Genomic DNA, 13,722 nt, shown 5'->3' on the forward strand with positions numbered 1-13,722 from the left:
AGGGTATTGGTGGTGGAATTGAGGTGGTTCTATGTATGGTTTATATAGCTCATAAGGTGGTTGGTATGGTGGTCGGTGGATATAAATTAGGATCGTATGGAGGTATTTGGTGGTATGAGGCTTGTGAGTATGGTGGTTGAGGACTATATTGAGGAGGGGGTTCATAGGCACATGGTGGTTGTGGTTGATAACCACAAGGAGGTCCACCATAGCTATTGGATTGGTATGCATCATGGTATGGTTCTTGCTCATAGTGCATTGGAGGAGGTTGTTGCCAAGAGGGTTGATCAATTCTTTGAGGCTCCTCCCATCTTTGATTGTTCCATCCTTGATACATGTTCTCATTATAGTTTCCATCTCCTACAACATAGTTGTAACCGCACTCATAGCCAAAAGGGTGAGAATTCATAGTGGCAAATAGAAACAAAAGCTAACAAAAATAAGCAACAAAGTCCTAAACCTAACAAAAACTAACAAACAAGTAAAAGGCAAACATATTCACAATATTCACATATTCACAATAGCCAATAATATAACACCACTGTAATTCCCCAGAAATGGTGCCAAAAACTTGATGGTGAGATTTATTGTTGGTCTAGAATTTCTCAATACAAAAAGAACTTCGTTGTAAGCATAGTTCCAAACCAACTAATAACTCTCCATCAAAGTTTTAATTTATTTGTCACAAGTACAAACCTTAATAAAAACCGAGAGTATTTAAACCTCGGATCATCTCACAAGGAATTGCAATGAAGTGATCAATTATTGGCTATGAAGGAATAAGGGAGGTTTGATTTGGTGATTGACAGGAATAGTAAATAACAAGAAAGTAAATGATAATTAACTAATAAAGGAAAGGAAAATAACTCTTGGCTAAGGCATGGAAATTAAGGTCACCATCCTTGTCTAATGGTGCGGTATTTATAACCCACAAACTAACTGACAAGTGCACCCGGTCGTACCAAGTAATACCTCAGGTGAGTGAGGGTCGATCCCACAAGGATTGAAGGACTAAGCAACAATGGTTACTTGATTTACTTAGTTAGACAAACAGAAAAGAGTGTTTGAATATTCAAAGAGCATTAAACAGAAGACAGGGAAATGATTAATTTGGGAATAAAATATAGAGAAGGCAGTTAAGGGTTCAGAGTTATCTATTTTTCCGAATTAACTTTTCTTACTAAGTATTTTAGTCATATAGGATTTAATTTATGGCAAACTATATGTGACTAGACCCTAATTCCTTAGACCTTTCTAGTCTCCTCTAAAATTCATTAACTGCCAATTCCTTGGTCAATTAATTCCAATTAGAAGCTGCATGATCAAATTCCAGTTTATATGCCACAAAAACTCTAATTACTCAAAAATAAAAGGACTATATGTCACGTATCCTGTTAAATCCAGATAATTAAAATTTAGGAGAATGTGTTTTCAAGCTGTTGTTCAAGTAAAGAGCTTTTCCAAGTTATACAAGAATTCAAATAGAAAGAGGGTCATACTTCCGTTCCACCCAAATTCATAGATAAATAGCGAAAACAATTCTTAAATTGTAAATCCACACATGAATTAAAATAGGAAAAGCAATAAAATCAATCCATACAAATAGACAGAGCTCCTAACCTTAACAATGGAGGATTAGTTGCTCATGGTTCAGAGTAGAAAATAAGGATTGTAAATTGGAATGGAATAATGTTGTGTTGAAATCACCCTGTTGGAATCCCTTTTATATCTAATCCTAATAATTTAAAATCTATTATCTAAAACTAAAATCATATCTTTTCCTAAAAATAATATTTGAATTTAAATTTGAATTAATTAACAAGTCTTCAGTTGATGGGTGGGGACTACTTGTTTTGTCCATTCTGCAGCTTCTAATCTGTGTTTTCTGGGCTGGAAACTGGGTCAAAACAGCCCAGAAATCGCCCCCAGCATTTTTTTCTGCATTTTATGCACGTGGAACATGTCACGCGTACGCGTCGATGGTCCTTTCTGCGAGTCATGCGGACGCGTCAGGTACGCGCACGCGTCGCCGTGCAAATCTTCAAATCACGCGTACGCGTCAGTCACTTGCACGCGTCGCCATGGAAAGCTCCAAATCACGCGTACGCGTCAGTCACACGTACGTGTCGCTCCTCGCTGCCATCTCCTTTGATTCTTGTGCTGCATAAACTCCATCAAATTCTGCCGAATGCTACCTAAAATAAACAAAATTGCAAAAGACTCAAAGTAGCATCCATATTGGCTAAAAGATAATTAATTCTTTATTAAACTCAACAAATTAGATGCAAATTCACTAGGAAAAGATAGGAAAGATGCTCACGCATCACAACACCAAACTTGAATTGTTGCTTGTCCTCAAGCAACCAAAACTAATATAAGCTTAGGATGTGAATTTGCATGAGAATGAGAGTTCGATTAAGCTCATGTCTCTTCTTATAGTGGGGTTTACAACTGCAATCCTGAATAGTTTTAGCATCTCACTTTATCCTTTGAAGTTCAGAATGATTGGCATCCATAGGAACTCAGAATTCAGATAGTGTTATTGATTCTCCTAGTTCAGTATGTTGATTCTTGAGCACAGCTACTTTATGAGTCTTGGCCGTGACTCTAAGCATTTTGTTTTCCAGTATTATCACCGGATACATAAATGCCACAGACACATAACTGGGTGAACCTTTTCAGGTTGTGACTCAGCTTTGCTAGAGTCCCCAGTTAGAGGTGCCCAGAGTTCTTAAGCACACTCATTTTGCTTTGGACCACGACTTTAACCGCTCAGTTTTAAGCTTTTCACTTGACACCTTCACGCCACAAGCACATGGTTAAGGACAGCTTGATTTAGCCGCTTAGGCCAGGATTTTATTCCTTTGGGCCCTCCTATCTATTAATGCTCAAAGCCTTGGATCCCCTTTTTTTTCGCAAGCTTCATGTTTTTCACTGCTTTTTCTTGCTTCAAGAATCAATTTTATGATTTTTCAGATTATCAGTAACATTTCTCTTTTTTCATCATTCTTTCAAGAGCCAACAATTTTAACATTCATAAACTTCACTATCAAAAATATGCACTGTTCAAGCATTCATTCAGAAAATAAAAAGTATTGCCACCACATCTAAGTAAATAAGACTACTCTTAAAATTAACTCAATTTCTCATGCAATACATCACTTCTGTATTTTTTATTTGAATTCAAGCTCAGTGAGTAATACATGAGACATCTTTTCAGAATTAAAGCAATTAAGAGAAAACTAAACTAGACCTAGGATTCTAACTAATAAAGGATCATGCAACAAACAAAGCAAAAATAGCAGAAAACCGGAACATGATATAGAAAAAGAGGGGATGAATAAAAAAATGAAAGGAACTCAACCACCTTAGTTATCCTAGTGGTCATTTTTATTCTTCAGGTTGTGCTCCTAAGTGAAGATGATTCGCCTCCCTTTTGGTGCCATAGGAATAAACAGAAAACCCTTAAGCAAAGCGTCAACACCAAACTTAAAGGTTTGCTTGTCCTCAAGCAAGGAAGAACTAAAAAAGAACAAGAGAGAATTAGGATTGGGAGAGGGAGAAAGAAAGTTAAAACTGGGCGGCGAACTAGTGTAGTTGTGCGGCGCAGATGACGCGTACGCGTACGCGTGGGTCGCGAAATTTACTTAATGACGCGTAAGCATCAGGCACGCGTCCGCGTGCCCTGGGTTTTGTGCGATTCGCGCGAAGCCAGCCGCGCGCACGCGCAACTCTCTGTTCGCGTGGCTTTGGGACCAATATTTTCATACGACGCGTGTGCGTCATTCACGCACACGCGTGGATGGCCATTTATGCAGATGACGCACACACGTCAAGGACGCGTTCGCGTGATCAAATTTTGTGCTTCTAGCACACTTTCAGCCCCAAACAAGCACAACTCTCTTCCCAAACACATATTTACGTCGAATTTTGAGGTCACGCGTACGCGTCACTGACGCGCACGCGCGGAAGGCAAAAAGTGCAAATGACGCGCACGCATGCGTTACGTGTACTCGTCGGCATGTTTGTGCGAAAGGCATCATGCCTGCACCACTCTCGCGCAACTCTCTATTCAAATTTATTTTTCACACACTCTCATCTGACGCGTACGCGTCAGCGACGCTTGCGTGTCGTGTGCCATTTTTTTTAAAATTATAGTGTCCGGCTCCTGGTCGAAGATAGCTGCATGATCTGTAAAACAGTATAAACTTAGTAAAAATCAAATAAGGAAGAAAACTACTACTACGAAGAATAGCTAAGGATATGGAATTATCGGGTTGCCTCCCGACAAGCGCTTCTTTATCGTCACTAGCTTGACGGTCAGTTCTGCTAGTTTAGCAGATGAGTGGACCTCTGGCGATCAATCTCGCCTCCAAGATAATGCTTCAGCCTCTGGCCATTCACTGTAAATTTTCTGTAAGAATTCTCTTCCTGTATTTCCACATGACCATATGGTGAAGCTCTGGTAACCACAAATGGTCCTGACCACTGGAATTTCAACTTCCCGGGAAAGAATTTAAGCCTTGAATTATAGAAGCACTCTCTGTCCTGGCTCAAAGATTCTGATGGCAATCTTCTTGTCATGCAGTAGCTTGGTTCTCTCCTTATAGAGCTTGGCATTCTCATAGGCTGAATGTCTGAATTCATCAAGCTCATTCAACTGAAGCATCCGCTTAATTCCTGCAGCTTCTGAATCAAGATTCAGGTACCTGATTGCCCAGTAAGCCTTGTACTCCAGCTAAAATGGCAAGTGACAAGCTTTGCCATAGACTAACTGATAAGGGGACATGCCAATAGGAGTCTTGTAAGCTGTCCGGTATGCCCAGAGAGCATCATCAAGCTTCCTAGACCAGTCCTTTCTTGAAACACTAACGGTCTTCTCTAGAATCCTCTTAAGTTCCCTGTTGGAAACTTTAACCTGTCCACTTGTCTGAGGGTGATAGGGGATTGCCACTTTATGATGGACTCCATATCTATGCAGAAGAGAGTCTAGATTTCTGTTACAGAAGTGGCTTCCACCATCACTAATCCTAGGATACCAAATCGGCTAAAGATATATCTCTGAAGAAAGCTCATTACCACCTTGGCATCATTGGTGGGTAGAGCCACAGCTTCCACCCACTTTGACACATAATCAACTGCCACTAGAATATAGTTGTTTGAATGTGAGGGTGGGAAAGGTCCCATGAAATCAATACCCCACACGTCAAACAACTCAACTTCAAGAATCCCCTGCTGTGGCATTTTATGGTTGGCAGAGAGATTCGTGGCTTTTGCACATCTATCACAGTGCTTCACAAATTCTCTTGAATCTCTGAAGAGAGTAGGCCAGTAAAACCTGCTCTGAAAGGACCTTTGTAGCTGTCCTTTCACCACCAAAGTGGCCTCCATATTCAGAATCATGACAGTGCCAAAGAATCTGTTGTGTTTCTTCATCTGGGACACATTTCCGGATGATACCATTTGAACACCTTTTAAAGAGGTATGGTTCCTCCCAAATATAGTACTTAGCATCAGTCAGTAGCTTCTTTACTTGTTGCCTGCTATACTCCCTTGGGATAAAATTCATGGCCTTATAATTTGTAATGTCCGCAAACCATGGAGCCTGCTGAATGAGGAATAATTGCTCATCTGAGAACATCTCAGTCACAGCTGTGGGTGATTGAACTCCTGCTTCAGGCTCAATTCTGGAAAAATGGTCAGCTACTTGATTTTCTGAACCTTTCTTGTCTTTTATCTCAATATCAAACTCCTGAAGGAGCAACACCCATCTGATTAATCTTGGTTTAGAATCCTGCTTGGTTAGAAGGTACTTCAAAGCAGCATGGTCAGTATAAACAATAACCTTAGAACCAAGTAAATAAGACCTAAACTTATCAACAGCATACACAACAGCTAATAATTTCTTTTCTGTAGTTGTGTAATTCTTTTGAGCATCATTTAACACACGACTGGCATAGTAAATGACATTACAAGCTTACCATACCTCTGTCCTAAAACAGCTCCTATAGCAAAATCACTGGCATCACACATTAATTCAAATGGTAAATCCCAATCAGGGGGAGCTATAATGGGAGCAGAGGTAAGGTTTGCTGTCAGAGTTTCAAAAGCATGCAGACAATCAAAATCAAAGACAAAAGGAACATCAACAACCAACAGGTTACTCAGTGGTTTAGCAATCTTGGAAAAATCCTTTATAAATCTTCTATAAAATCCTGCATGACCTAAGAAACTCCTCACTGTCTTAACATTAGTTGGTGGTGGTAATTTTTCAATCACCTCCACCTTGGCTCTGTCAACCTCAATCCCCTTACTTGAAATTCAGTGTCCAAGAACAATACCTTCTGTAACCATAAAATGACATTTTTCCCAATTTAAAACAAGGTTTGATTCTTGACACCGTTTCAAGACAAGAGATAAATGCTTAAGGCAAGATTTAAAAGAATTACCAAAGACAGAAAAGTCATCCATAAATACCTCAATAAACTTTTCAACCATATCAGAAAAAATTGAAAGCATACACCTCTGAAAAGTTGCTGGAGCATTGCAAAGTCCAAATGGCATTCTCTTGTAGGCAAATACTCCAAAGGGGCATGTGAATGTTGTCTTCTCTTAATCTTGAGGGTCCACTGCAATTTGATTATATCCAGAATATCCATCTAGAAAACAATAAAAAGCATGACCATCTAACCTTTCAAGCATCTGATCAATGAAAGGCAGGGGAAATGATCCTTCCTTATAGCAATATTGAGCCTCCTGTAGTCTATGCACATTCTCCATCCTGTGACTGTTCTTGTAGGAATAAGCTCATTCTCTTCATTCTTGATCACTGTCATCCCTCTTTTCTTGGGAACTACCTGTACAGGACTTACCCAAGGACTGTCAGAAATAGGGTAAATAATACCTGCTTCTGATAATTTCATTACCTCTTTTTGGACCACCTTGATAAACCCATATTTTATGATATATTTTGTGCTTAATCTGAGTGATTTATTCAATCCTTCACCCACTTATTCATATTAATTGCATGGTTTTACTTTCCCTTCCTTATTATGTGATGTATGTGAAAACATGTTTCCTATGCTTTAAAATTAATTATTTTAATCACCTTTATTTCCATTCGATGCCGTGATTAGTGTGTTGAGTAGTTTCAGATCTTCTAAGGTAGGAATGACTTAAAGGATGGAAAGGAAACATACAAAAATGGAAGAAAAGCACAAAACAGAGTTTTTGAAGAAACTGGCAGCCACGCGATCGCATGAGCGACGCGGCCGCATGCCAGCGCGAAAAGGCATTGACGCGGCCGCATGACTGACGTGACCGCACGCCTCGAGCAAAACACATATGACGCGGTCGCATGACTGACGCGACCGCGTGACAAGGAAAACTCCGAATGACGCGACCGCGTGACCCATGCGGACGCGTGACAGAAGCCACGCACCAGAAATTGCAGAAAATGCTCATAGCAAATTCTGAAGTCCTTTTTGGCCCAAATCCAAGTCCAGAAGGCATAGACCAGAGGTTATGAAGTGGGAGAATGCATCCATTCAAGGAGAATCTCCACTTTAGTTAGTTTTCATGATTTAGATTTAGTTTAGAGAGAGGTTCTCTCCTCTCTCTTCTCTCATTAGGATTTAGGATTTCTCTTAGTTTTAGGAGTGACTCTCGATCCCAAGTTCAATGTTCCTTTACTTTAAGCTTCCCTTTCACTCTTTATTCATTCCATTGATTTAGTTGGTTATTTGATGTTGCAATTTGATTTATGAATTCTTCCATGTTACAGATTACTCTTTTGAATTAATGTTATTTGAGGTATTTTAGTTTATTATTGCTTTTCTTTTATTTACATTATTGTTATTCCCATCTGAAGGCATTTTTATTCCAGTAGATTTACTTTTCTCCTTTTGGTCTTGGTTAAGAAATCAGTAACTCAGGAGTTATCAAACTCAAACATGAATGATAATTGTTATCTTGTTAATTAAATTGAACTTCAACAATCCCAATCTTTTCTTAGGAAATAAATAGGATCCGAAGATCAAACCAATTAATCCCTTGACCTTCCTTTATCTTAGTAAAGGTTAACAAAGTGGAATTAAGATTCAATTCTCATCATCATTGATAAGGGTAACTTGGATAGGACCTCCAATTTCTCATACCTTGCCAAAAGTTTATTTACAGTTATTTATTTATTTTACTTGCCATTTAAATTGCTTGTTCTTCATTTACTTTATTTGCTAATTAGACTATTCGCTCCTCATTCTCAAAACCCCAATTTAAAATCTCCATAACCAATAATAAGAACATACTTCCCTGCAGTTCCTTGAGAAGATGACCCGAGGTTTGAATACTTCGGTTATCAATTTATTTAGGGGTTTGTTACTTGTGACAACCAAAACGTTTGTAAGAAAGATTGATTGCTTGGTTTAGTAACTATACTTGAAACGAAAGTTTACTATAACCTCTAAACCATCAATCTTCAGTTCTTCAAAATAGCGCCGTTGCCGGGGAACTGCAATTGTGTGCCTCATTATTGGTTATTATAAATATTTTTCTTTTACTTGTTTATTTGTCTTAATTTTCCCCTTTTTATTTCTACTAGCTACTATGAATTCTCACCCCCTCTCGCTTTGAGTTTGGTTCTAATGTTATTGAAAGGAATGAAAGTTATAACAGGAACATGCATCAAGGTCAGAACAATCAAAGATGGATGGAGCCAAGAGGATCTGATCAACCCTTTAGGCAACAACACCCTCCAAGATATCATGGACAAAGACAATTCTACAATGCATACCAAGCCAATAGATATGGTGGACAACCTCGTAGTTACCAACAAGCCCCACCATGTGCTTATAGACCATCCTCTCAACATAACTTCGAACCACCACACTCACAAGCTCCTTTTCGCCATTCACCACCGTATGATCCTCATCTACCCCGATTCCAGTCTAATTACTCCCAAACATCACCACTTCCCCATGTACCATATCCAAATCTATCACCCCAAGAATCAGAGGTTCGCCTCAAGGAAACAGTGGCTCGACTTCAAACAACCCTTCATCAACTGGAGCAAGCAGTAAGTCTATTATCTTCTAGATGTTCGAACATTCAAGGACCTCCCACAATCCCATGTGGACAATCTAACGAAGAGCGTAGCATGAAGGAGATACTAGAAACTCCAGTGGACAGAACAGAGCATGACTTCGTACTGGAACAAGTAGAGGAAGCTGTCATTACACAAGAAGAAGAGTTGGTTGAAGACCTAGGAGACACTGAGCCTCCATGGGAATCCAGAGTTGTGGAGAATTCTGTCAAGGACGTTACAATTAATGCTAAGGAGGATAGTACACAGCCCCCAAGGCAAGTCTTTTTTGAAGAACTGGACGGAATAATCCAAGAAGCAAGTTTCCTTGATGATGATGATCTCAAGTCAAGTTCTCCCAGTAGTGAACTTGCACCAAAAAGTGAATTCTCTGAGATCGAAGAATCTTCCCTGAGTGAATACGAAGACAATGCGGAGGTAGATTTCTCTCAACCTCCCGTTTATGACTTAAGTGACGAGGAAGACATAGATGGCTTTGATCAGGACATGGATACATTTGAAGAATCTTGAAAAGAAGTGGAGAAATTCACAGAAGAGCACAAGGGAGTAGAACTCACAGAACCACTGGAACCACCTATCCCAAGGCCATTACCACCCAATACAAGCTTCAAGTGGGTACAATCCTTAACCTTTAACTGTATTTTTCCACTCGAATATGGTTTGCTTGAAACAGATGGCCAGCTTAGAGCTCTCTGCGGCTTTAAGAGTAAAAGGGAAATGGCTCGTACTCAGAGCTGGTGCACAAGGTTTAATAAGGTTCCACGCTTCGACTCGAAGTGCACGGATTGGCATCATGATCAATCAGATGGATCTCGGAAAATGTTTGGTTATCCTGGTGAGAATCTAATTTCTAAACCGCCCGGATGGAACAATATAGATCAAGATGAAGGCAGATTTAAAAGCAAAGTTTGGGATCCTGGAATATATGCTGACAATCATCACCCCGGGAGCCTGACAATCTGTTTGAAGCTGCTCAGAAGCTTCACATGCCTAGTTTGGGACCCCGGAGGCTATTGGCATTCCAAGCATTGGTGGAGATTTCTGGATGAATTTAAGCACAAGCCACCATAACAGGAAGCTCACCAAATGTCCAACTTAAGGACTTTAACTAAAAGTGCTAGGTGGGAGACAACCCACCATGGTATGATCGTTCCTTTTTCATTTTTATTTAGTTTTATTTGTTTTCAAGTTTAATTTTATTTTATTTTATTGAACCTGGAATTTTGCATAACATTCATATTAGCATTGCATTCTGCATACTGCATTATAAAAAAAAGGGTGTGCGACGCGACCGCATCATTCATGCGATCGCGTCAAGTTGCGAAAAATACTTCCCACGCGACTGCATCATTCACGCAGCCGCGTGACCTGGAGATCGGCGTAAACATCCAATGTCTAGAAAGTTAGGCTGGAATCGTGCGGCCATTGTGCGTTTTGCACAAATGACCCACGCGATCGCGTCACTCACGCGATCGCGTCATTTCCACAACCTCAATCCCACGCGACAGCGTGAGCAACGCGATCGCGTCACATGGATTGCACAACACCCCAAAAGGAGACAGAGAGTTGCGCTGAAACAACGCTGGAATCGTGCGTTGATGAGCGGATAATTTATATGCTTTTTGGCATTGTTTTTAGTATGTTTTTAGTAGGATCTAGTTACTTTTAGGGATGTTTTCATTAGTTTTTATGTTAAATTTACATTTCTGGACTTTACTATGAGTTTGTGTGTTTTTCTTTGATTTCAGGTATTTTCTGGCTGAAATTGAGGGACTTGAGCAAAAATCAGATTCAGAGGTTGAAGAAGGACTGCTGATGCTGTTGGATTCTGACCTCCTTGCACTCAAAGTGGATTTAATGGAGATACAGAACTTGAAATGGCGCGCTTCCAATTGCGTTGGAAAGTAGACATCCAGGGCTTTCCAGAAATGTATAATAGTCCATACTTTGCCCAAGTTTAGATGACGCAAACTGATGTTCAACGCCAGCTCTCTGCCCAATTCTGGCGTCCAGCGCCAGAAACAAGCTGCAAAGTGGAGTTCAACGCCCAAAATGGCACAAAAGCTGGCGTTCAACTCCAAGAATGACCTCTCCATGTGTAGACTTCAAGCTCAGCCCAAGCACACACCAAGTGGGCCCCGGAAGTAGATTTATGCATCAATTTACTTACTTCTGTAAACCCTAGTGACTAGTCTATTATAAATAGAACTTTTTATCATTGTATTCACAGTCTGGGTTACTCCGGTTCACCTCTGGGGCCGAGACCAATGAACTTCATCATTACTTATGTATTTTCATACGGTAGAGTTTCTGCACTCCATAGATTAAGGTGTGGAGCTCTGCTGTTTCTCAAAGATTAATGCAAAGTACTACTGTTTTCTATTCAATTCATCTTATTTCGCTTCCAAGATATTCATTCGCACTTCAACCTGAATTTGATGAACGTGACAATCATCATCATTCCCTATGAACACGTGCCTGACAACCACTTCCGTTCTATATTAGATTGAATGAGTATCTCTTAGATCTCTTAATCGGAATCTTCGTGGTGTAAGCTAGAATGATGGCGGCATTCAAGAGAATCCGGAAAGTCTAAACCTTGTCTGTGGTATTCCGAGTAGGATTCAATGACTGAATGACTGTGACGAGCTTCAAACTCGTGATTGCTGGGCGTAGTGACAGACGCAAAAGGATAGTAAATCCTATTCCAACATGATCGAGAACCGACAGATGAATAGCCGTGCCGTGATAGGGTGCGTTGACCATTTTCACTGAGAGGATAGGATGTAACCATTGACAAGGGTGATGCCTCCAGACGATTAGCCGTGCCGTGACAGGGCATTTGGATCATTTTCCCGAGAGAAGACCGAAAGTAGCCCTTGACAATGGTGACGCATTACATAAAGTCAGCCATGGAAAGGAGTAAGACTGATTGGATGAAGATAGCAGGAAAGCAGAGGTTCAGGGGAACGAAAGCATCTCTATTCGCTTATCTGAAATTCTCACCAAAGCTTTACATAAGTATTTCTATCCCTATTTTATTAATTATTTTCGAAAACCCCATTACTATTTTATATCCGCCTGATTGAGATTTACAAGGTGACCATAGCTTGCTTCATACCAACAATCTCCGTGGGATTCGACCCTTACTCACGTAAGGTATTACTTGGACGACCCAGTGCACTTGCTGGTTAGTTGTGCGAAGTTGTGAACCATGGTATTGGCATCATGTTTTTGGCGCCATTACCAGGGAAAGAAAGAGCGATGAATTTTACATAATCAAAGTGTAATCACAATTTCTGCGCACCAAGTTTTTGGCGCCGTTGCCGGGGATTGTTCGAGTTTGGACAACTGACGGTTCATCCTGTTGCTCAGATTAGGTAATTTTCTTTTTGTTTTATTTTCAAAAAAATTTTTCAAAAATCTTTCAAAAAAATTCTCATCTGTTTTCGAAAAAAAAATGTTTTCAAAAAAATATATTTTTCTTCAGAATTTTTAAGAATGAATTCTAGTGTTTCATGAAGCATGTTGAAGCCTGGCTGGCTGTAAAGCCATGTCTAAATTCTTTGGACTGAAGTTTTGGCTTAAAATTGAATGAATTACACTCATATTTTGACTAAAGTTTGGCTGGCTATTAAGCCATGCCTGACCCTTTGATTGGAGCTTTAGACTAACAAAGCATAAGATTCCTGGAATTCATATGAAAAATTTTGAATCCTTATTTTTTTTTTCAATCAATTTTCGAAAAATTAAAAAGAAAACACAAAAAAATCATAAAATCATAAAAATCAAAAATATTTTGTGTTTTTTGTTTGAGTCTTGAGTCATGTTATAAGTTTGGTGTCAATTGCATGTGCATCTTGCATTTTTCGAAAAAAATCATGCATTCATAGTGTTCTTCATGATCTTCAAGTTGTTCTTGGTAAGTCTCCTTGTTTTATCTTTGCATTTGCATGTTTTGTGTCTTTTCTTGTTTTTCATATGCATTCTTGAATTCTTAGTGCCTAAGCATTAAAGATTTCTAAGTTTGGTGTCTTGCATGTTTTCTTTGCATTAAAAATTTTTCAAAAATGTGTTCTTGATGTTCATCATGATCTTCATAGTGTTCTTGGTGTTCATCTTGACATTCATAGTGTTCTTGCATGCATGCCTTGTTTTGATTCAAAAATAAAAGAGAAAAACATGAAAATGATGTTTTAATTTTTCTCTCTCATCATAAAAATTCAAAAAAAATCAAAAAAATATCTTTCCCTCTTTTCTCTCATAATTTTGAAAATTAGATTTGACTTTCTCAAAACTTTTTAAAATCCAGTTGTTTTTATGAGTCAAATCGAATTTTCAATTTAAAAATCTTATCTTTTTCAAAATCTTTTTCAAAAATCAAATCTTTTTCTTCCTTCTTAGTTATTTTCGAAAATTCTAAAAATATTTTTCAAAAATCTTTTTCTTATTTTTATATCAAATTTTTGAAAATAACAATAACAATTAATGTTTTGATTCAAAAATTTCAAGTTTGTTACTTACTTGTTAAGAAAGATTCAAACTTTAAGTTCTAGAATCATATCTTGTGATTTCTTGTGAATCAAGTCATTAATTGTGATTTTAAAAATCAAATCTTTCTT

This window comes from Arachis ipaensis, chromosome B6, assembly GCF_059453495.1.
Source record: "Arachis ipaensis isolate K30076 ecotype BB chromosome B6, ASM5945349v1, whole genome shotgun sequence".
Classification (NCBI taxonomy): domain Eukaryota; kingdom Viridiplantae; phylum Streptophyta; class Magnoliopsida; order Fabales; family Fabaceae; genus Arachis; species Arachis ipaensis.